Here is a 23,469-nt window from a genome sequence, read left to right on the forward strand (position 1 = left end):
TGGATTCTGCCATAGGGAGAATGATAACAGATTGGCTTTGCTTGGGGCTCCAGAATTGGAGGCTATGCATTCCTACCCTGGAAGCAACTTCAATTTGCTGGATAATGTTTGGCAAGCTGCTAAGCCATTCTTTGCCTCAGATTTCTCATTGGCAAAATCGTTACACTCATGATACTGAGCTCATGGTTCTGTTGTCAAGGTGATGCATCATAAAGCATTTTAAGGAAAAGGATGGTAATAACAGAGATAAAAAGTGAGATTCTCCTGATATTGACAAAAGTGCAATTATTTGAGGACAAACTAATTTGGGAGACTTTAGCAAAGGGAGCAAAGACAGTCTTATATGTTGGGTTGAATAATGACCTATCTATTATACTACTCTTCATAGTATTTATTATTATTAAATGATCTGGCCTATTTGTTTACTCCTTTATTGCCTGTCTTTCCCCACCAAAACATAAGCTCCTGGAAGGATCATCCTGTGTTGTTCATCAATGTAGCCTTAGTATCTAGAAGAGTTCCTGATATATTGTAGGTATCCAATAAATAATTGTTCAAGGCAGGAAGAAATGATTGGGAAGATGATCTCTCCCATGGAGTGTCCAGCTACAAGAAGGATCCAGCATAGTGAGGAGAGAAGGGCCTACTTCCAGCCGGCCACCCTTGTCTGCATGGATCATGCTTATGCTCACTCTCATGGCAGACATCAACTCCATATCACCCTCATGTGGCTTCTGCATTGACCAAAGATTTCTGATGATATAGACTGAATGTTTATGTCTCCCCAAAACTCATATGTTGAAATCCTCAGATTAGTAATCCCCAATGCGATGGTTTTAGGAGGTGAGGCTTTGGGGGAACTAATTTGGTTTTGATGAGTTCATGTAGGTAGGGCTCCCATGATGGGATTTGTGCACTTATAATAAGAGAAAGAAACCTGAGTTCTCTTTCTCTCTCCTGTGAGGGCATAGTACGAAGATGTTCCTGCAAGATCCAAATATGCTGGCATCTTAATATTGAACTTCCGGCCTTCAAAACTATAGGAATTGTCTGTTGTTTAGGCCTCCCTCTCTATGGCATTTTGTTATAACAGCCCATGCTAAGACACAACTGTCATACTGACTTTTAACTCCACCTCTCTTGTTGCCTCAGTCTGTACTCCCAGGTGCATATCAAGGGGGTAACAAAATAGAGCTTCTCCACAAGAACAAATGATGGCTTGTCAGGTCACCTTTGTGGAATCCCCATATCCATCTACAGGCTGGAATGAAAGAAGAAACAACCAGCACCCACTTTTCTTTCTGTGGCTTGTGGTTTCTTGAGTTCCTTGCATTTGTGTTTGTATCTAACTGAAGGAGAAGGATCTAAGTGGAACCATTTTACTCCTGTGATGAGGCCATGACCCTGCATTTACAGTCATTAGTATATATTAGGCATAGAATACTCCTTACTCTTTCTTCCTCCTTTTGCTCTTTCTTCTTGCCTCTCTGCATTCCACCTTTAATGCATACTTGTTGAGTGAATGATAGAGTACCTAGCCTAGTTCCAGGCATCCGTCCCTCTTTAATGGGAAATGAACAGATATTAGAATCAAAGTAATTTGATGACATGTGCAAAGCAACCCATAAGCAATCTAAACATTGATGGGCTGAAGGAATGCCAAGTGCTGGGGAGGGATTACAGAGTGTGTGGTACAGCCAGTGGTCCTCAGACTTTCTGAAGTCGGGCACATTTAAAATTCCACAAGTAATTGTAGGCACACTATATACAAATTTCTGAGAAATATGTTATAATAATTAAGTCAAGTATTAAAGAAAAAATATAAAGTCCAAGTGTGCTTTTATAGTAATTAAACTAAATAAATAAAAAGTTAAATTTATTCTGACATTAAAAACATTTTTGTTACATTTTTTGAGTTATGCATTTTAGAATTCATAAAAAGGAGAGGTTAAAAAGTAAAAAAATGACAAAAAGTTACACACACACACACACACACACACACACACACACACACATATATATATATATATATATATATATCTTTAGTAAGATTTAGTAAATTTGGCAGGTCCCGGCACAAATGTGTTAAGTTTTCTCATTCTTGTGTTTATGAGAAACATGAGCCTGATGTGTCCTAGTGATTTCTTCAATGTTTGGGCATATATTTGAAAGGCAAACTCTCATTTCCTCCTCAATACATTGAAGAATTCCTCTCTTTTTACTCTTAATTGTGTTGAGGGTAGAAAATCCTAATTCACATAAATAGGATGTTGAAAATTGTAGTAAAGTGTTCAAAGCTTTTTAAGATATTGCTACATATTCTTTTTTTTATAGAAATCCAAAAAGCTTCAAAAGACAATTCCTTATGTTTAATCATCAATCCAAAACCCTCACCATACATTCATCTTAACTTTACATCAAACAGAGGATAGAAGAAATTTGCCTCCAGTCTTTCTGGGGAACATGGGGGGTAGTGTAAATAATCCAGCACCACAGTTTAACAGCCTTTTGCAACCTAATCAGGCAAGTGAGGTGGGGGGTTGGGCAGACTGTCAGCTTACAGCCAATTCCCCACACCTCTGTCTCCCAAAAATCTAAACTCCAAAAACCCTGTTGGTTTTTTGGTCCCCAACAGGCACATATTTCTCTGGAATACCATAGAGCACACCTAGAAATCTTTTAGGGCGCACCAGTGCACCCTGGCACACACTTTGAGAACCACTGGGTTAATCGAAGATTGTTGGAGATGATTTCGAGCCAGGTCTTGGAAGCATGCCTCAGACATTGCTGAGTGCAAGGTACAGGGAGGATGGGAGGCTAGGCAGGAGGCAGATGCCAAAGTACACACAATGCAGATTGAGTTTAGGAAAGAATAACATTTCAAGAGATTTTTATTGACCAGCTAGCCCATGTGTCGGCACTATCTCAGGGATTTAAAACAGATGAGGAGATGTGATCCCTGCCCTCTAATTGTTGATCCTACAATGCAGGGAGTGAGCTCACTTTTACTAAGAAATGTTTAAACTCCACATTTTCTCTAGAGGAGTGTAACTAAAATGTCTGAAAGGGATAAAATTTCTCTGGTCAACCATCATCTCTGAATTATTCACTTGAGTTCCTGAAAGACCCATTTCTGATTTTGAAATCTTAGCATTAAACTTCTAATGCAAACTTTTCTTCTTTGATGGAGAAGGTTGTCTCTAACAGCCTTGCTAAGGGAACCTGGAAACAGACAGTGGACGGTATTTTGATTTTAGTTTTGGATACGGTTTCCATAATGGCTTCCCGCATGGCCTCGGTGAATCCAGACAGCAAATGAATGAAGAATTTGGGGAGGAACAGTCTCAATTTTTAGCATCACTCTCCAAAGGGACTATCTACAAGCCCAGCTGTAGAGCTGGGCTGCTCAGGTTTCCAACCCTCTGGGTGTGCCTCATCTTGGACAAGATAAACTTCTCTAAGTTGCTAAGAGATCTTGCTCAGAGACAGAGCAAAGACCTAACTTGTAGAGTGCCAGTGTTAATCCAAAGAGGTCAACTTTGCTCATCTATATATTTTTAGAACTCCATAAACATGTGTTCTTTTTCCTCCATGAGGCTGAGGGATTTTTTTCAAAAAAGGATCTGTTTAAAACCAATGAAGCAGAACAAGTTATAAAAAAGAAAAAATAAGTTTATTTCTCTTTGACCAAATTTATTGATGTGACAGCGGTGGGGAAGGGAAGACAAAATAATATGGAGTGCCTACCCTCTGCTAGAATATGATATATATTATCACATATATTTCTCAAAGCATATAATTCCCCTGAGAGAGAGAGAGAGAGAATGAGAGAGAGAGAGAGATAAAGGGAAAGGAAGAAAACCTTCATTTTTATGTAGCAAAACTGAGGACCAGAAAGTGTACCTTGATCACGAACACACACTTTCAAACCCGTATTTCACTTTATAACAACTCTAGATGCAGCCGCTTTCCTCTCGGCTGGTAGGTACTAAGTAAACAAAACCTGTCCAAGACAAAAGCTGCACTGAACAGGAGGCACATAGGTGCAGAGGGTACAGTGTCACTTGCCACTGCAATATAGAGTTTTTAGCTAGACAGCTCCAGGTCGGGGGTGGGGCAGATGAATGGTCCCCATTTAGAAGAAAATGCAGAAACCATGGAGGGGGTCAGCCAGGACGCCTAGCCTTTCTTTGTTGTTGTTTATTATTTAATTCATCACTCCCTGTAACTTGCTAGGAATGAACGATATTTATTTAGGAAGTTTGTACACATGTCTCTTTTTTTTCTATCAGTGGAACTTAAAAATAGTTTAGGAATATGAATGTCTTTGGCTCTGCCAAGAAATGCTTTTAAATTAAAATTTTTTTTTTGATCGGGAAGGAACAGGAGGTGCTATATCTGTGTGTTACTGAAATGTCCAGTTGAAAAATGGAAAAGAAAAGTAACAAAATAACACAAACATGTTGGCTGTCTCAATGCCAAAACACCTCATTTGACTGATTTATATTTATTTACTTTGGACAAAAATTAACTTTGGTTTTTGGTTCCCTGATATGAAGCTTTAGTCTCCTCTTCCATCCCCAACACACAATACAGACAGCACTGGGTTGGTGACTTCTTTACCTCTGGGAGTTATGTTAAATTTGGCCAAACTAGGAAAATAATTTCAAAGAAGGAATACTGCAGTCATCTAAATATTTATTCTAATTTCTTCATTTTCTTCATTACCAACTCTGTTAGAAGTATTAACATCTTATTAGCATCTTCATTTATCATTAACACTTTTGTCATGATTCCCCTGCATCTTCATAGCAGAAAAATTCCAGGCTGTATTTCTTGTAGACTCCTGGTATGTTCCTGAAAAACTGTGAATTCAATCATTTTCCTGTGAGTTTGCGAGAGATAGCTATAATTTCTTTCTATTTCCTAACCTTTAAATTCAAGATCCTCTAGTTCCCGCTCTCGCTATCAAGTAATTAACGATCTATAAACCAATACTTATGTGTAGTATGTCATTGCAAACTGACAAGATCCGCAGTTCTTTTGTCATTGTAATTGCTACCCTAGTGGTAATTTATTTCAAAATTTGTTTTCAGAATTTCCATTTGCAGATTTTGCACTTTTCTAAAGAGAGGCTGCAGGTTTTAAAATATGTTCACTCATTCCTTGATACTCCTCTCTTGCACAGGTGGAGCCTGATTCCCCTCTACCCTTACCCCCTGGGCATGGGTTCAGCTTCTGTGACTCATTTCTGAAGAAGAGAATCTTCTAGAAGTGATGGTGTGTGGTTTCTGAGACTAGATCATTAGAGACATATATGGCCTCCTTCTTGGTCTCTGCTTCCAGGGTCACTCACTGTAGAGACCAGCTGCCATGCTATAAGGACACTTAAGCAGTGCTATTAAAAGCTTCGCTGGTGAGGAACTAAGAACTCCTGTCAACAGCAGGGAGGAATCTAGACCTCTGGCCAGCGGCCATGTGAGTGAGCCATCTCATACGTGGACCTTCCTGCCCCAGACGAGACTTCAGATGGCTTGCCTTAGCCAACATCTTGACAGCAACCTCACAAGAGACTTCAAGCTGGAATCACCTAGCTCCCAAATTCCTCACCCACAGGGACTCTATGGGATACTATGCTCATTGTTTCATTCATTAAGTGATTTGTCCTACAACAATGCACAACTAATGCAGGAACTATGCCTAGTGTTATCAAAGAGGCATGCATTGAGGGGTGGCAGTCTCTTTAACTATTTAGGGAAACTGGGCATGTCAAGTATATATATGGAAACAGCAGTATGTCAAGACTAAATAAATAAATAGAACCTGAGTGGTTGAAGATAAGTCTTCAATAAAAAGTCCCAAATCTTTTCATGATCCAAAGCCATGAACTATGTATTATGCCATTTCTTGCATTTCCTGGGACTAGATGTGTGGTGAGAAGAAAAGGAGGCTGGAAAGCCACCTTTAGGGGAGGAAGTGTGAGGTGTGGTGATGGACACACCTGCCACGTAGATATGATGTACCTTGTCTCTGTTGACTTCATGAAATAGCAAGGGAACTCCATCCTGATCCATCCCTCACCAGTCCAGAGTGGTTTGAATGTATCACTCTATTCAATTTCCATTAGTTCACAAAGCAACAAACAAGACAAAACTGTTAAGAGACCAGAGGTTTCATACTAAGCATCTGTTCTCTCCAGCGGCAGAAATGTCTCCGAGTACAAGTTGATCCTTCAGGGTTCAAGTGGAAGAACATTTATATTAGTGAGTTGCCCTGAGCTTTCCATCTCTTTTCCTTAGTGTGGGTTCAGGGTCTTGCATGTACAGTTCTTCAGAGGGGAGACTGGAGGTCTGGCAACTCCAAAAATACTAACCACCTTCTCTGTTCGACTCCGAGTCAGAGCAGAGCCATGTTTTTTGTTGTTATTTTCTTATTCTCACTGTTAGACACAACTAGGATCAGTTTCCACAGTGCTGAACCTCGTGAACACTTTATATAGATGCAAACCCAAGGCTCTGGTTTGGGTTGCCTTTTTAATGAATTTTATTTAGAATCCCAGAACGTCTATGCTGGAGACTAAGAAACCCATTCGATCTACTGGTTTGCAAACTGAGTCCTACAGAGCTCTGGGTCCACCCAGCTTTGTTGCTTTTCAGAGACCTGTGTCCTGCCTATATTTATTTAAACATTGGTTCTGAGCCTCTGATTTAATTATGACCCTCACATTTGAGATGCTTACACTGAGGTTCAGAGAAGTGGATTTGTGCAAAGTCATGTAGTTTGAAGTGGGTGGTTTAAGGTGTGCCTCCAACCAGGGGTTTCAGATGACTTAGAAGGTATTCTCTCAATACCCCAAACTGCCTTCCAAAGATCAGGGTATGTGTGGCCCATGGGTCTTCCAGGTAGGGCGGATACTGAATGTGAAATGGAGGGATGTGGCCCATTTGGTGCTCTGCATCTCCGCCTGCTCCCCAGTAATTAATTTAAACTACCAGTGGAAAGTTATTTATTTCTTTATCTTAGTTAGATTTTTAATTACTAGTACCTTCTGGCCTTTTACATATCGACTCAAATGCTTTTCTTTGAGAATTGTTATTACACTTCAGATAAAAAGAGCCCCTTTCTTAAAGTCCTGGATGTATTTTATATTCTGAGAATGAACCAAAGGCATGGTAACAATTTTGAATTGCTAGAAAAGGCGTTCCTCCCCCAAACGTCCATGGGACAATGTACAAATGGCACAGTAGGTGGCTCCCTTGAGCACAAAGAAAGGAAATAACTGATTCATTGTGCTTCTGCAGCTCGAGTTCAGGATGACAACTATGGTCGTGGGACTAACAATATAATTGAGTCAATGTGATTCAAGAATAAATAAAGAAAGAAAAGACTAACTAGAAAAATAGCTTTGGAAGAAAGTAAATAATAAAGTATCAAAGAATTATTTCCACAAAGACTCTTATTTTATTGGTACATTTTCTCCTAAATTATCAAGACATTGGTCATTCTGATGCTATGTGACATTTTCAGATCATAGAAAACCATGGACAGCTATTCAAATAATTTATTCTGTGAGCTTAACTTTGATCCACATCTGAATCAGGAAGAAAAGAACAGAGATGTTCAATGTGTTTCTCAGCTGCCTATGTGAAATTGATCAGGGCTATTTGTCAAAATGTCAGATTCTTGAACTCCACTCCTCATCATTAGATCAGAATCATTAGGGATGGGGTCCAAAAATATAGTTTTAAATTCTTATTATCAATTAATATAGAAAAGTATGTGGAAGGAAAAAAGAAGGACCTCTTAGAATATCTTTGGTGACATGGCATCTTAATAGAAGTATCATGGAAGATTCAAGAAAGGCAGAGACAACGAAAAGTTTGTCTACTTGTTGCTCTCTCTTTCTACCATCTTTTCTAAGTCCTGTCCCCTAAGGAAATATTCTGGGAGGAAAAACATAAAAGATGCACCTACCAGTATGTATCTTTCCCTATCTATCTTTCCTGATATCTACAAAAGGGGCCAGAATGGACTCACTGGTCTGTAATTTGCAGTCCTTCAGTTAATAATTTTTATTGGACTTTCCATATCAGCACACACAGATCATTTTTTAATGACAACATTCTATTCCATCCAAAGAATATATGTCTTAAAAAAAAGAATATATGTCTTAATTTATTCAATCCATCTTTGGTTGGTGAATATATTGGTTGTTTTGGTATAGTTTGGTACATTCTACATATATTTTGTGAGTACCTCTATAGGGTAAATTCTTAGCAGCAGAATTGATGGATCTATTGTAGATGGATTCTCAATTTGATGACTATTGCCCAACCCTTCTCTAGAAAAACTAAGGAACATAAGTGTCTATGTTCCATATTCTTGCCAGGACTGGGTGGCATCATCCAATGTTTGGAATTTTGCTATTTTTATAGGTTTAAAATAATATCTATTATAGTTCTGAATTGTATTTGTTTAATTATCAAAGAGGTTGGGCATTATTTCAAATTTTATTGTTCATTTGTAGTTTTTTCCCCCTGTCAACTATCTGTTTGTAATGACTGTTCACTTTTCTATTTGATTCCTTCTCTTTTTGTAATTTATTTCTTGAGAACATTGTAATATATGAAATTAATATGTCAATTTACTATTTTTAACAGATTTCTATTTGTCTTTTGGCTACAGAGTGTTTTATTCTATTAGAGAATTAACATTATTTCAATAACCAAATTTATCTTTCTCTTCTGTCATGGCTTCTTTCTGGGCTGTGTAACCTTCAGTGTTAAATTATTTCTCAGGTGATAATTCTGCTCTCTCCCATTTGAGAACCTTTACTGACCTCAATTATTAATATGTACCCCAAATCCCATATTTCTGTACAGAATCAATGCAACTCACTGCAATGAAATAGAGTCTATTTTAAAACTCAAGAATGGTTTAATATCAGGAGATCTATGACTATATTACATCACAGCAGTATTTCAAAAGGGAGAAACATATGGTCATTTCAACAGACGTGGAAAAATATGTGATATATTGCAACATATTTCTCACAGATGAAAAAGAAACTCTTAGAAAACTAAGCACATAATATTTCTGTAGATGAATAAGTGTCATAAAACATTAGCCAACGTAATGCTCAATGGTGAAGCACTAGAGACAATTCCAATTAAAATTGGGAACCTGACCAGAATTCCTGCAGCTGCCAACATTACTGTGCATTGTGGTGAACATACTGTCCAGCACAATGTGGTAGAAAATGAAGATTAGGGGCATGAGTAGCTTATGAGAACAGAGTTAGTATTATTTGCAGATGACATAAGTAAGTACAGGGAAGATACAAAGAAATTCAACCAAAATCTCTTAGAATTAATGTAATTTCAGAAAGGGAATGTTTTAGTTCATTTGGGCTGCTATAAATAAATAAATAAATAAAAGACCATAGACAGAGTGGCTTAAACAACAAACATTTATTTGTCACAGTTCTGGAAACTGAAGAAGTCCAAGATCAAGGCGTGGACAGTCTGGGGCAGGCCTGCTTCCTGGTTCATAAGCAGCCATCTTCTTCCTATCACTTCAAATGGTAGAAAGGGACAAGAGAGCTGTCCGAAGCCTTTTTATAAGGGCACTAACCTCCTTCATGGGGGCCCTGCCTTCATGATCTAGCAATCTCCCAAAGGCCTTACCTCCAACTCTATCACCTTGGGAGTTAGGTCCCAATTTAGGAGTTTGGAAGAGAACACAGATATTCAGTGTATATCAAAGAGGCAATAGAAAGTAAAGCTACAAAAATATTATTTAACTATAAACAAATAATAATTGGAAGAATAAATGGAAAAACATTTTAAGTTTCTTTAAGAATAAACAATCAAAAGCTAAGTCATCACAATAACTCAAATAAAATCTGTATGAAGCTTATCTAAAGAAATTTCAAAACCCAGCTAAAGATATATACTATATAAATAAACATGAATGAAGGAATAGACTTGTCATGTTCTTAGATGGGATGGTCAAATTCTTTAAAGATATTAATTCTTCTCAGGTTAATTTGTATGCTTAATATTATCTCCATGAAAACCTAAATTTTGGGGGGGTAATTTGGTAAAGTGATTCTGAAGTTCACCTCAAAGAGTAAAATAGGTAGGAATAACACAAATTATTTTGCAGAAGAATAGTGGTGATGAGGGAGAGACCTTAATTTATTAGATTCCAAAATGCTGAATAATGATATTGCAATTAAAACATGTGCATTGTGGCCCTGGCTGGTTGGATCAGCAGTAGAGCATCAGCCCAGCTGTGAATGTTCCAGGTTTGATTCCCAGTCAAGGCACACAGGAGAAGTGACCATCTGCTTCTTCACCCCCCCCCTCCCTGCTCTCTTCCAATCTCTCTCTTCCCTTCCTGCAGCCATGGCTCAGTTGGAGCAAGTTGGCCCTGAGCACAGAGGATGGCTCCATGACCTCACTTCAGGTGCTAAAATATCTCAGTTGCTGAGCAATGGAGCAATGGACCCAGATGAATAGAGCATTGTCCCAAGGGGGTTTGCTGGGTGGATCCTGGTCAGGATGTATGTGGGAGTCTGTCTCTCTGCCTCCCGCTTCTTACTTAAGAAAAAAAAAATGCATGCGTTGAGATAAGTTTCAAAATAAACTCAGATGGGTCCACAGTGCCTTATCTGAAACTCTGAAACTCTTGGGATGAGAAGTATTTTGGAATTTAGAATTAGGTTTCCAGAAGGGTAATTTGCTTATATCCTAAATAATACTTAATATTTCCTGTGGGGTCTGGACCAGAACGCCATAATCAAATACAGTGGTATTTCTATATTAACTAAACCGAGTAGGAGATATTGAACTATAAACAGCCTCCTACTGATTCAGGTCCTATTTTGCTCTAAAATGAATATTGGCACCAAACTCATGAAAATGACTTCTGGTTTTCAGAACTTTCGGAATTGTGGGTTACAGACTGGGCGCCTACGTGTATGTGTGTCATTGGCTGTGTTTCTGGGAAGCTCCTCCTTGGTGGTTAGGTTGCAGGATACTCCCTCTATAGGGAGTGCGCTTAGGGTCAGCGTGGAGGGAGAAGATGGAGGTGAAACTGGCCAGAGGGAGGAGTTGAGCTGTGATTGGGTTCCAACCAAGGCTTCAGCCATACAGGGAGCTGAAAGGGGCTCTCACAGTCCCACATCAACCAGTCACTAGGTAACGGGGAGTCTGGGTGGGGCAGGAAGGCATCTATGGGAATGTCATACCTGATGAGGGAAACATCACAAACACTCAGATTAGTTAACAAATAGTTTGGAGAATGATCTCCGGTAGAATCTTTGCCTCACACTATGTGCAAAATGATCCCAAGGTAAATCATAAAGTTAAATATAAAAAGTAAAACAGAACAACTAGGAAAATAAGTAAATATTCTCCAGTGGTTAAGGTGAAGAAGGAATCGTAAACATAAAAGCATGGAAGAAAGGACAAAATAAAAGTGAAGATCTAAATAGAATTAAATTGAAACATTTGAGTATTAAAATCATCAATAAAATTAAAAGACAGAAACAAAGGAGAAAAAAATTGCAGCATAGATAGCAAAGAATTAATATACAGTACTTATGGGTATGTGTACTATATAAATATACAGTGTGTCCGTAAAGTCATGGTGCACTTTTGACCGGTCACTTGGGAGACCCAGCATATGTCTGGAGGATAGAAATGTGATATTTGCACCAAATAAAAGGAAAACCCTCCCAGTTTCTGTAGGATAATGTGGCAGCATGTGCGCATGCGCAGATGATGATGTAACACCCTGTATACAGCGGAGCAGCCCACGGCCATGCCAGTCGAGATGTGGACGGTACAGAGGAAAGTTCAGTGTGTTCTGAGGCTCGCTAAATTCGAATCCGTGACCAAAGTGCAACGTGAATATTGGCGCGTTTATAACGAAGCACCACCACATAAGAATAACATTACTCAGTGGGATAAGCAGTTGAAGGAAACCGGCAGTTTGGTGGAGAAACCCCATTCTGGTAGGCCATCAGTCAGTAATGACTGTAGAGGCTATACGGGATAGCTACCTAAGGAGCCCTAAAGAATCTGTGTGTGAGCCCACGTCAAACTGCACTGAATAGGTATGAAATTGGGAGAGTTTTCCTTTTATTTGGTGCAGATTTCACATTTCTATCATCTTTTGTTGCTTTCCTGTGACCAGTCAAAAGTGCACCATGACTTTACGGACACACTGTATAGCTCATATAAATCAATAGGAATGTCCCGATGGAAAAATAGTCAAAAATTATAAATTGAGAGTGTTCTATTAACATATAAAAATGTTCACAAAATAAATTCAAGGGAAACCTAATAAAAACATTGAATTATCCCTTTTTTTCCATTTAAAGTTCTAGTCAATATAGAACATAACTTTAATGTTGGTAAGGGTGAGCTGCTCATCTTGCCAATAGAAGTATACATTCTTGCCACTTAATCTAGAACACTTTTTGACAACTTAATTAATGAACCTTAAAAATTTTTTTGCCCTGGCCACATAGCTCAGTCAGTTGGAGCATCATCCCAGAGCACGGAGGTTGCCGGTTCGATTCCAGGTCAGGGCACATACAGGAGCAGCTCAATGTTCCTGTCTCTCTCTCTGCCCCGCCTTTCTCAAATAAATAAATGAATAAATATTAAAAAAAAAATTTGGTGCCCTTTTATTCAGAAATTAATCTTTAAAGGCGTCTCTTCTAAGGAAAAACTCAGCAATTCAAAGAAATATTCATGCAGAAGAATTTTCATTGCCATATTATCTATAGTAAGAAAAGAATTGAAATAGTATTTCAATAATCTGGAAATGCTTAATAAATTACTATAAATAAAATTAAATGCAATGGAGACATTAATATTTAACATTAGAAAAACTAAATAATATAAAAATGTGTACAAGACTGTTACAAAGAAAATGTAAAATATTAACTATACGAATGGAACATTTATTATCTATATCTATTCCTGTATGTATGTATTTATCTATATACTATCTATCTTCTATCTATGTATTTATCATATCTATCATCTGTTTGTCACAATCTGTTGTCAATCTGCTTAGAAAAGAGAATAAAAATAATAAACCAAAATGTTAATAGTGTTTATCTGTAGGTGTTAGAATATACTAGTTTACATTTTTCCTTTATACCTTTACTTTATTTTCCTAATGTACGGTGAATAGGTCACCTTGATAGAGAGAAATAAAAGTTTATAGTAAAATGAAACAACACTCAGAACTTCATGCTCTGTAATCTTATGTGGGAATTGTAAAACTTTCATGAATAGAAGAAACTCCATACACTATCTTGACTCAACCAGATCAAATTTACTGTTAGGCTCACCTGAGATGCCTCCAGTTGCTAATGAGGGATAACTGAGGATGAGGAGGCTGTTAGAGACCCTGTCTATGGAGTAGGACAGGACACAGGTCTCAGGGAAATGGTCACAAATAGCCATGAGACATCCCCTTCTTCCCTTTTACGTTCCAAAGAGCTGACAGGCCTGCAGAACCCAGGACACGCAGAGAAGGCGGTGGCTCTCCTTGCTATGGGGATCCTATTGCGTGTTGTAAGTGTCCCAGAGGGTATCCTGAGGACAGTGCTACCCACAGAAAAATCAGTGACAGCAGAGCCTGTGGGCTGAGCCACTCTGAAACTAAGACCCTGATCCTACTTGGTTTGGAGGTTCACAGCCTCCTACAGCCTACACCTTGTGCACAGGCATGCTCTGCGCACCGGCCATTGCCGGGTTAATTATACAAACCAACGAGGTGTAATGTACAAACAGCTTGTTCAGAAGAGACTTGGCCTGTGTTTGTGTGCTAGCATTGGCGCTCTCTCCCCAGGGCTTCCCCAGCTAAACTCTCCATGCCCATCCTGCTAGCCAGTGAACACAGCAATTTTCAGCTGGTATGTCATGGCACACGATGCACCACAAGGATTTTCAAAGAATGCAATACCTGACTATTTAATCAGGGACACTGGTTTACCTGTTTCCCCTCAGATTGACAAACAATGGTAATAGCCAATATCACAGTAACCATCTGGTGTGAATAAATAAAAATTATACCTATTTTTAAAAAAAATATTTTTACTTAAAAATTAAATTTAATGGGGTGACATTGATCAATAAGAGAGAGTACATAGGTTTCAGGTAAACATCTCTCTAGCACTGAACTGTTGATTGTGTTGTGTGCCCATCACCCAGTCAAATCATTTTCCATCACCATATATTTGTCCCTCTTTACTCCCCTCCCCATAATCACCTCACTTTTATCTATGTCCATGAGTCTCAATTTGATATCCCACCTATGTGGGATATATTTTGACAGATCAGCAAAAATATATACATACATATATACATATGTATGTTAATATATCTATATTTATATTTTGGTGTGTGCAAAGTTTTAGTAATTAATTTATGTGTGCCACGAGATGAAAAAGGTTGAAAATCGCTGAGCTAATGGTTACTCAGTGAGTGTGGCCCAAACCAAATATTAGATTGTTAGTCAGACTGGAATGCTCCTCAGTCACGTATATGATGAGTGTTTGCAGTTTGGGGTTACCCACATGATCGTCTCTCATTATCACAGATGACAAAGAACCCACTGTATTCATGGCCATATGAACATTACTCACACCGGCTAGATGTTATAAGCAAGATAAAACCAAGAAAGAAACAAAAAAAAATGATGAAAATAAATGAAATGGAGGGTGGGCGGCTGAGAGAAAGAGACAAATGAGGAATTGTTATCACTGAAAGGCACTTGGAGTGGGCAGGCTGCAATTCCAAACCCGTTATTTCATGGTTTCCTTGTCCTGGTAATGGACAGACAGAGCGAATGGAGCTTGGTCAGCGAGCTAGTAAGTGGCAGAGACGGGACCAGAATACTATCTACAGAGGTCCTCTATCCTAGTGAGCGAGGTGTGATCCACCTTGCCTGTTGAAGTAATGGGAGGGAAAGAAAGGATTTGGAGAAAGCCGGAGGAGAGAAGTGAGTTTTTGATGGAGATGAAGATGACATCAACCACTTGATTCGCACAATGAACCTGGAGTCAGTAGAGCTGCTTACAAGTAGGCGCACGTACCCGTCACATCCTCTTGGCTCCTGTCTGGGTTCTTTGAGCCTCAGGATGGCTCCATGTTTCATCTATAGTGTGATGGCTCATAAAATCCCTTCCTCACTCCCTTCCTCCCCGTACCCCTCCACTTCCCTCTGGCTGCATGGGCTGCCTGCACTTGAGCCTGTCTTCCCGGAGGACTGCTGTGGCCCAGACTCTCTCAAGCCCCATGACTCAGACCATATGGCCTAACAGGACCAGTATCCAAGGCACCTAGTTCTCTTATTGTGTCAAGCAAATGCAGTTGGTATTTGAGAATCCTGCTCTTTTTCTGGACAATACCAGCCTTACAGGCCCAGTTGGGCAGGAACAGCTCTTTTTCTATTTAGAAGATGGATATTGGGAAGAGTTCAGAGAAATGTGAATCAAGTTTCCCTAGGTCCTTCCCAAATGAGGTCAGAATCCTCAGTAGACCTCGAAGATTTAGGAACAAGTTTGTTTCTAGTTTAAATTCATATCTAGTATGTGGCCCCAAGGATCTTGGCCAAGGGGTCAGGACAGCTCTAACAATTCCAAGTACACTCCCCATGGGCTTTTTGGACCTTGTCTAGTTACTGAAATGTCACAGACAGGGGCTTGAGCCTTCATTAGCTCTCTTCTGGGCTCCTGCTATTGCCCCCTTACTGGCCCTCCTACCCCAATATCATTTTATCTGTGCTCAGAAATCTCACTCTTTTCCAACCCATCATCCAGAGTGCTGTCAAAGCAGCATCTATCAAGGGCAAAAATTAGAACGAGTTATTTTTCACTCTCATGGCTTCTCACTGTCTGGAGCAATGGAGAGAACATTCTGGGTTTCTCTCCACCCTCCCCCTCCCACACCCCTTCCCATTTTGTCTCCTGACACTGCTGACATCTGCCCTTCAGTTGTGGCCTCTAATCCGATCTGGTATCGGTGATTTTGTTCCTTTAGCTCCCCCTACTTGGGAGGGCTGCCCTCCCCGCTGGGGAGATCTTAGTGATGGATTAAGGACAGGTCAAGTCTTTGTGGGAGGGAGCACGTTAGCATCCAACTCATGTCGCCATGAGCTCTGGCCCTTCCACACAGTAGCTCTGGGAACACGAGGATATGTGTTATGCCCAACTTTGCTTAACTTTAAATTGTGGTAAAGAAACATCTACATCTCAAGATTAATAAAAGGGTAAATAAATTCATGTATGTACTGTATTGATACCCGGCAAGATGGGTCGATAAACCTATTACTCTCTTGTTTCCATTCTGTGGTGTCCTTTATTATGCCTTGCTGTTCTCTGCATGCCTTTAACAACCCTCAGAGGGATTGGCTGTGCTCTGAACAGCCATTTTCTAGGACCTGCCACTCCCATTAGAGCTGAGTGCTTGGAAACTCGAACTTTGTCCTATCCTCAGTCCCGGCTCTGGCTCAGCCTCTAGCAAGTGCGGACTCAGGAAACCTGAATGAACGAGTGAATAGATGACATGGGAAATGCCAAAAGGACCACTGCCGGCCATGTTGTCTCTTAGTGGGAACTGGGAGCTATTCTTGTCCTATGGCCTTGAATGCTTGGCCACACTGAGAGAGACCTTGTGGCTCAGTTTAGAACCTTGGGGTGTTAAAGAGCTATGAGGGGCATCAGAGATCATCAGAGCTTTAAACTGGGCATGGGCAGGCTCTGGCGAGACAGAGCCGGGCCCAAAGGTCTTGCACTTAGGGTCCTGGGCCAGGGCTTTCCCTGCCCCCCACCCCATTCTGCTTGCTCCACACAGAGAAGGAGGGGGACCATGACTCAGCAGAAGTGCTAACAAAATTCTCATTATCTTGAGTATTTCCAAACTGCATACCTTCGGATGGTTCTGGACCTGCCCGACAGGCTGGACCTATGCATTCTGCAATGTTTCTGAGAAGGTGGACAAAGAACGTGCCTCTTCAGATTCCAGACTCGATATGATTGTCACGTGACTCCTCACCTCCAAGTGATTTTCAAACACTGACGTCCTCAGATGCCTCCTGATAAGAAGAGGATCTCTTTTCTCCCTTTAAGAGGAAACTCAAGGCCCAGAAGTGGAGGGATCCCGTTGGATGCCACTGCGAGCCCGTGGGGAGGCTTTAAATAGGACTGATCACCCCAGCACCCCCATTTCCTACCTAGCACGCCACACTCTCTTCCAAGCCCAGGCATGCAAGCCCTGTGCATTCCTTTTTAGAACAAAGTGTACCCCTGAGAACTAGCTACCAGAGTCCCAATTGAGTGGCGTGAGTAAGCAAGGGAGGGAGTGAGGCCAGGAAGATGAACGTGTCTCTCTTTCTTCTCTATTTAGACTATACATTTGTTGGGAGCTGAAATGGTAAGGGAAGGTGAGCTAATTCTGAGACTTGAACCCAGCCTGGGCCTCATGACAGCTTAGGTGATTTTGACTAGAATGATACAATGAATGACAGTGTATAATTTCCAGAGCGTTTCCTAAGTCGTCCGTTGGGGTTTTGTGGCACAACAAATAGGCTTTGTTCCTACTGATGAAGGGAAAATGGAAAGAAGCCCACCCTCACTGAGCCTGGTGTCCGAGGATTTTACTTGTGTCCTTTTTTTAAATTTTCACAACAGTCTTCTAAATTGAGTAGTGTTAGCTCTGTTTTTACAAAAGCTGATGGAGTCTCTCAGGGAGGCAATGAGCTTAAGTCTTCGAGGCCAATCTGTGGCTGCGCTGACACTGTAACTTTGACCTGCCTCATTCTGATGCCCCCATATTTCATACCTCGTCTCTCAAGTTTCGTGTTTTTACGTAAGCATCTCACACTGGCCATTTATGGGTTCAATGTAGCGTTTCCTGTGGTCTCAGATGATTCAGCTGTTTCTTTGTGATTCTACATGACATGGATTTCAAGACCCAGGAAACTGACATACATGCCCTAGGTAAAGTGAATGAAGTATATTTTATGCATATTTTAAATTGTAAAGCTCCTGTCCCCTACCCACTTGTAACATTGCCTCCGGCCTCCATAAAGTCCAGAGGATGGCGCATGGGTCAGATTTCATTCCTATCTCTTTTCTATAAAGACAGAAAAGAAAACCAAATCTAAGCATTCAGCTGTATTTGATATGTCTTTTTCAACTCCAAATAGTTTAGATTAAAAAGTAGTAAACTGCTTAATTAACAACTATGTGACAAAACACACATATGTGTGCTCACATGCACATCCCTGCATATGCCAAGACCCAAAAAGCAGGGTCAGCCTCCATGCCAGTCCATAGGCACTTTAGAGACCTAAAGTGTCATGAGTGATTCATACCCATGAATCACTTATCTCAGCTCATTGAGGAATGGCATGACGCAGCCCACACTAAGGACACATTTGTTCTTTTTGATAAATCCATAAAATTCCAAGCAGCTGTTTTGTTCCTTACACGTTCCATCCTGATAATGGGGGTGACAGGGGTCAAACAGTGGCTGGTGTGTATTTTGGGCATAGTTAAGTAGTCCATCATAGCTCCCTTCGTGGTGGAGAGTGGCCCTCATGCTTAGCCCCTAGTCCATGCTGTGAATGTCTTGAGTTCAATGTTTGTTCCTCTATGGGCCCTATCTTTCCCTGGACAACGTCAATGTTAGCACATCTAACCCATCCACAGCCAGCCTTCACAGTTACTTAATTTCTGCAGCTCCTAAGTCCTTCAGCTCCACTTAAGCCAGATGAGCAAACCCATGGCCACACTCTAAAAGTTGTCATGACCAGAATGCCTTTACTTCTGAAAGCTTAAAGCCCCTGACAACATTCTGTCCATCCATCTCTGGCACTTCCTTCTTGCCTTCAATTTACACTGTAGTCTCATTAGACCTCCCGTTCTGACAATCTCCCAGCCTCTTTCTGGTTTGTCCCTTCACGTAAGACACTGTGCCCTATCACTCCACTAAAACTACTCTTGTCAGACATCCATGACCAGCATGTAACCTTATCCAAGAGTCAGTTCTCGGTTGTGACCTTACTTGACCTGTCATCATTTGTTACCATTGATTTTGGAAACACTTTCTGTATTTCACATCTAAGACACCACACCTTCCCGAGTTCCCTCTTGCTATCACTTTCACAGTTCTCAGTCTCCTTAAGAGGTTAGTCTCCTCCCAGCCTAAGAGCTCAGAGCTGGTCCCTCTTCTCATTGTTATCTATACCCATTCCCCACTATTATAAGACTCATAGTAGCATCCAGTCTGATGGCTTTACCCACCAGGTATAGACTGAGAACACTCATATGTAGCTCTTGCCTGGATCTCAATGAACCCCCAACTCTTACATCCAACTTCCTGTTTCATGTTTCCAATTGGGTGTCTAATAAACATCTCTAACTTACCATGTCCAGACTTTAACTCTGAATTCTTCTCTCCCTCCACCCACCATTCCTTCTCAGCACACTAAAAGGGCAATTGCATCCTTTCCATTGCACTGGTCAAACAATGATCATCTTGACCCCTTTTTCTCTCTTACACCCCTATCCTATCTGTCAGGGAACTTACCTTTCACAACACAGCCAGAAATCAACCCCTTCTTACCAGATCTCCTCAGATTCTCAGATTTGTTGTGAAAGCCAACATTTCTCATCCAGAGTGTTAGTGGTCTCGTAATTGATTACGCTGCTTCTATCTTTGCCCCTTGCAGCATATTAACCACTTGTTTAGTGGTCAGATCATCTCAATTCTCTACTTAAAACTTTCCCATAGACCTTCAACCTGAATATTAAAACCCAAGCTATAGTGCCTGTAGAAGACAATATTTTTAAAATGCGTTATTAAAATGAATAACAAAGTTCAGAAATCATGAACCATATCTCTTTTGGGGCCACTTGGGTATTTTGTCATTGTCAATGTGGCTACCAATTCCAAGCTCTGTGACAGTGACAAGCCCTGTAGATACTTGTCCTGTGTTAGTGCACACAGCATGAAGCATTGTCAGTAGAAAGCGGAGGAATACTATAGGAGGAAGGAGTTCTCTTTCGAGATTCATCATCCTCCTTCAGCATTCACGTTTTCTCTAGGGTCCAGTGTTTCCAGCCTCAGAGCTTTTCTAGCACCAGGCTGCTGAAGCACAGGCAGATGTTCTAGCACCTTCTGTCGCACACAGTGGACAGCAGTACTTAGCAACCTGCCCTGGTGCCTCCTCAGGCAGTGCTGTAGTGAAGAGCCTTCCTAGGCACGTTCTCCCATGTCAAGAGTTCCCCATTCTTTGCCTCCAGAATTCCGAACTCTTGAGGTCTCGATGTGAAAGTTGTCTCTACAGTGTCTTCCCAGCTCCTTCCAGCTAGAATTGGTTGCCTTCTTTTCTGAATGGCTACAGAACTTCATGACTCTTTGATACATGTTCACCTTCTGCTTGATGTCATATTTATTTGTGTAATGACCTGCTTGAGCACAGTATCAACTGAGGGCTTAGAAGGATAATTTGAAAATGGCAAAGATTCAGTCAGTGTTGGTTAATGAATGAATCAATTAATGTGGAGTAATGCTGTGTTAAATAATAATGGAACCATGCTGAGTGGGCTGGAATTTTGTGAAATGGTGAGAGGAAGGTAGACTGAAATAAACCAAGAGGTGTTCACAGGGGAAGTGGATGGTGTTTTTTGAAAGATACTTGGGACCTGGAGATGCAGAAGGGAGGAAGGTAGGGCTGGAATAACCTCCAGGGTGTGGAAAGCAGCTCTGTGATGTGGCCATAAAGAAAGAAATCTTACCTTTGTGACAACATGGTTAGACTTGGAGATAATTATGCTAATTGAAATAAGTCAGTTAGATCAAGACAAGTACCATATGATTTCACTTATATATGGAATCTAATGAAGAAAATAAACTGATAGACAAAATAGAAACAGAGGCATGGACATGTGGAACAGATTGACAGCTGTAGAGGGGACAGAGATTGGAGTCTAAATGAAAGAAGGTGAAAAGATTAAGAAAAAATCATATATATATATATATATATATATATATATATATATATATATATATATAACATACACTGTATTTTTCGCTCCACAAGAAGCACTTTTTCCCCTCTAAAAGTGGAGAGAAAAATGCTTGTGCGCCTATGGAGCGAAAAATACAGTATTTTATTTATTTTAACACAGCATTTGGTTCAGAATATTTTTTTTCTTATTTTCCTACTTAAAACCGTAGGTGTATCTTATAGTCAGGTGTGTCTTATGGAGTGAAAAATACGGTATATATAAAACACATAGACACAGACAGCAGTATGGTGACAGCCAGAGGGAAAGGGGGTGGGGGTGGTGGAGGTGGGCAAAGGGGCATAAACAGGGACAAAAAGAGACTTTGCTTGAGGTGATGGGCACACGATGCCCTGTGCAAATGGTGTTTTGTTGAGTTGTACACTTGAAACCTGTACGGTTTTGTGACCGTTTTACAAAGATTTGTTCAGGAAGATAGTCAAAGGAGGAGATTGATGGATGCCTTCCTGCAAACAATGTGATTATAAAGTCATCCAAAAGCAGTCACCAAGCCACTCCCTTCATAGCGGGGATGTAGCTTCCCCCATGCACCCTTCCAGAGCTGACTCAGACTGTCTTCCTTTTTCTAGGCTGTGACATCAGGAAGGGGAGGTCAACCGTTGCCTGACTTACTCAGTAATCAGCAGACGAACGGGTAGGGTGTGAGAACCACTGTCTAAATTACTTTAGCTTATTTGAGATACAAACTCACTAAATCAAAACAAACTTCTCCCAGGATCTTGATGGCCAGTACAAAATCTCTTTGATGGCCAGCACATCTTTTAGAAAATCATACTCAATATGTCACCCTGAACATAAAGCATGTAACTGCTTTTTTTCCCCCAAGGGGCGATCCTTACGAGAGAAATTCTATGGAAAAACCTCTCCTAAAATGACCAGCACCTGCTTCCTCTTTTTTCTATCCTCCCAAAGTGAGGTAATCATAAACATCTTTAGGATATTGGGGCTCTTGTTAAAGTTGGGGCATCCAGAATTAATTATTGGGTCACTGTAAAATGATGCAGCTACTACGGAAACCAGTAGGGAGGATCCTCAAAAAAATCAAAAATATAATTACCATAGATCCAACAATTCCACTTCTGGGTATCTACCCAAAAGAATTGAAATAGACTCCCAGAGAGATATTTGTACACCGATGATCATAACAGCGTTAGTCGCAAAAGACAAGAGGCATGTCAGGAGTGCAGCTCAGCTACTCCAGGGTGTTGTTGCCTCAGTATCCATTTTGTTTGGCCGGTGAGGACCTTAAACTGCCACCAGCCCCCTCATGCAAGAACATACCCTGGATAGCAGCCCGCAGAGTCACAGCAAATGTAAGGTCTCAACAGGACCTTCCCAACAGCCCTTGTGATCAACAGTCTCCCCAACATCCCAGAACCTTCTCCCTATGTACCCCTAGATAAGATGCTCAGGAAGTTCACCAAAACTTTGCTCTTTTTGGTTTGAATTGACCAGCCTGGTTCTTTGAGTTTGTCTACTCCAGGTACCTCATTTACATGGACTCAGACACAATGACTTGGTAACTGACTTTAGCTTAGGAACCCCAAAGCACGCCCCCCCATAGGCATGAGCCAGGCCCTGCCCCTCTCTCCACCTGCCCCCACCCTTCCCGCACCACATAGCCCTTTGAAGCATGCTGAGTGTTTCCTCCAGGACCTCTGAGGAATGAACTTTTGTTTATTACCCCCCCTCTCATATATATATGATGCAGTGAGAACCACTGTCTAAACTACTTATATATATAATGGTCTGTTGTTGAACCACAATTCACCATCCCACCCCACCAATCTGGGCTCTACTTAACAGGGTCATAAAAAGCTGGGAGTAATCCAAATGTCCATTGATGGGAGAATGGAAAAAAAAATGTGGTGGATACATACGATGGAATATTGTTCAGCCTTGGAAAGGAAGGGAATTCTGACACATGCTACAATGTGAATGAACCTTGAGGACATTACACTGAGTGAAACAAATCAGTTACCAAGTCATTGTGTCTGAGTCCATGTAAATGAGGTACCTGGAGTAGACAAACTCAAAGAACCAGAAAGTGGAATGGTGGTTGCCAGGGACTAGGAGGGAAGAGAAATGAGAAATTGTTTAACGAGGATGGAGTTTCAGTTTTGCAAGATGGAATGAGGTCTGGAGATTGGTTTTTGAACAGTGTGAGTATACTCAACACTCCTGAACTATACACTTGAGAATGATTAGGATAGCAAGTTCTGTGGCGTGTGTATTTGACCCTAATAAAAATAAAAATAAAAACATGGCACTGTTAAAAAAAGAAACAACAGGCCCAAGGTGGAGTCACTTATTCCCAGGACAACACTCCAAGATTTGATGGCTAT

Source organism: Saccopteryx bilineata, chromosome 1 (genome assembly GCF_036850765.1).
Source record: "Saccopteryx bilineata isolate mSacBil1 chromosome 1, mSacBil1_pri_phased_curated, whole genome shotgun sequence".
Classification (NCBI taxonomy): Eukaryota; Metazoa; Chordata; class Mammalia; order Chiroptera; family Emballonuridae; genus Saccopteryx; species Saccopteryx bilineata.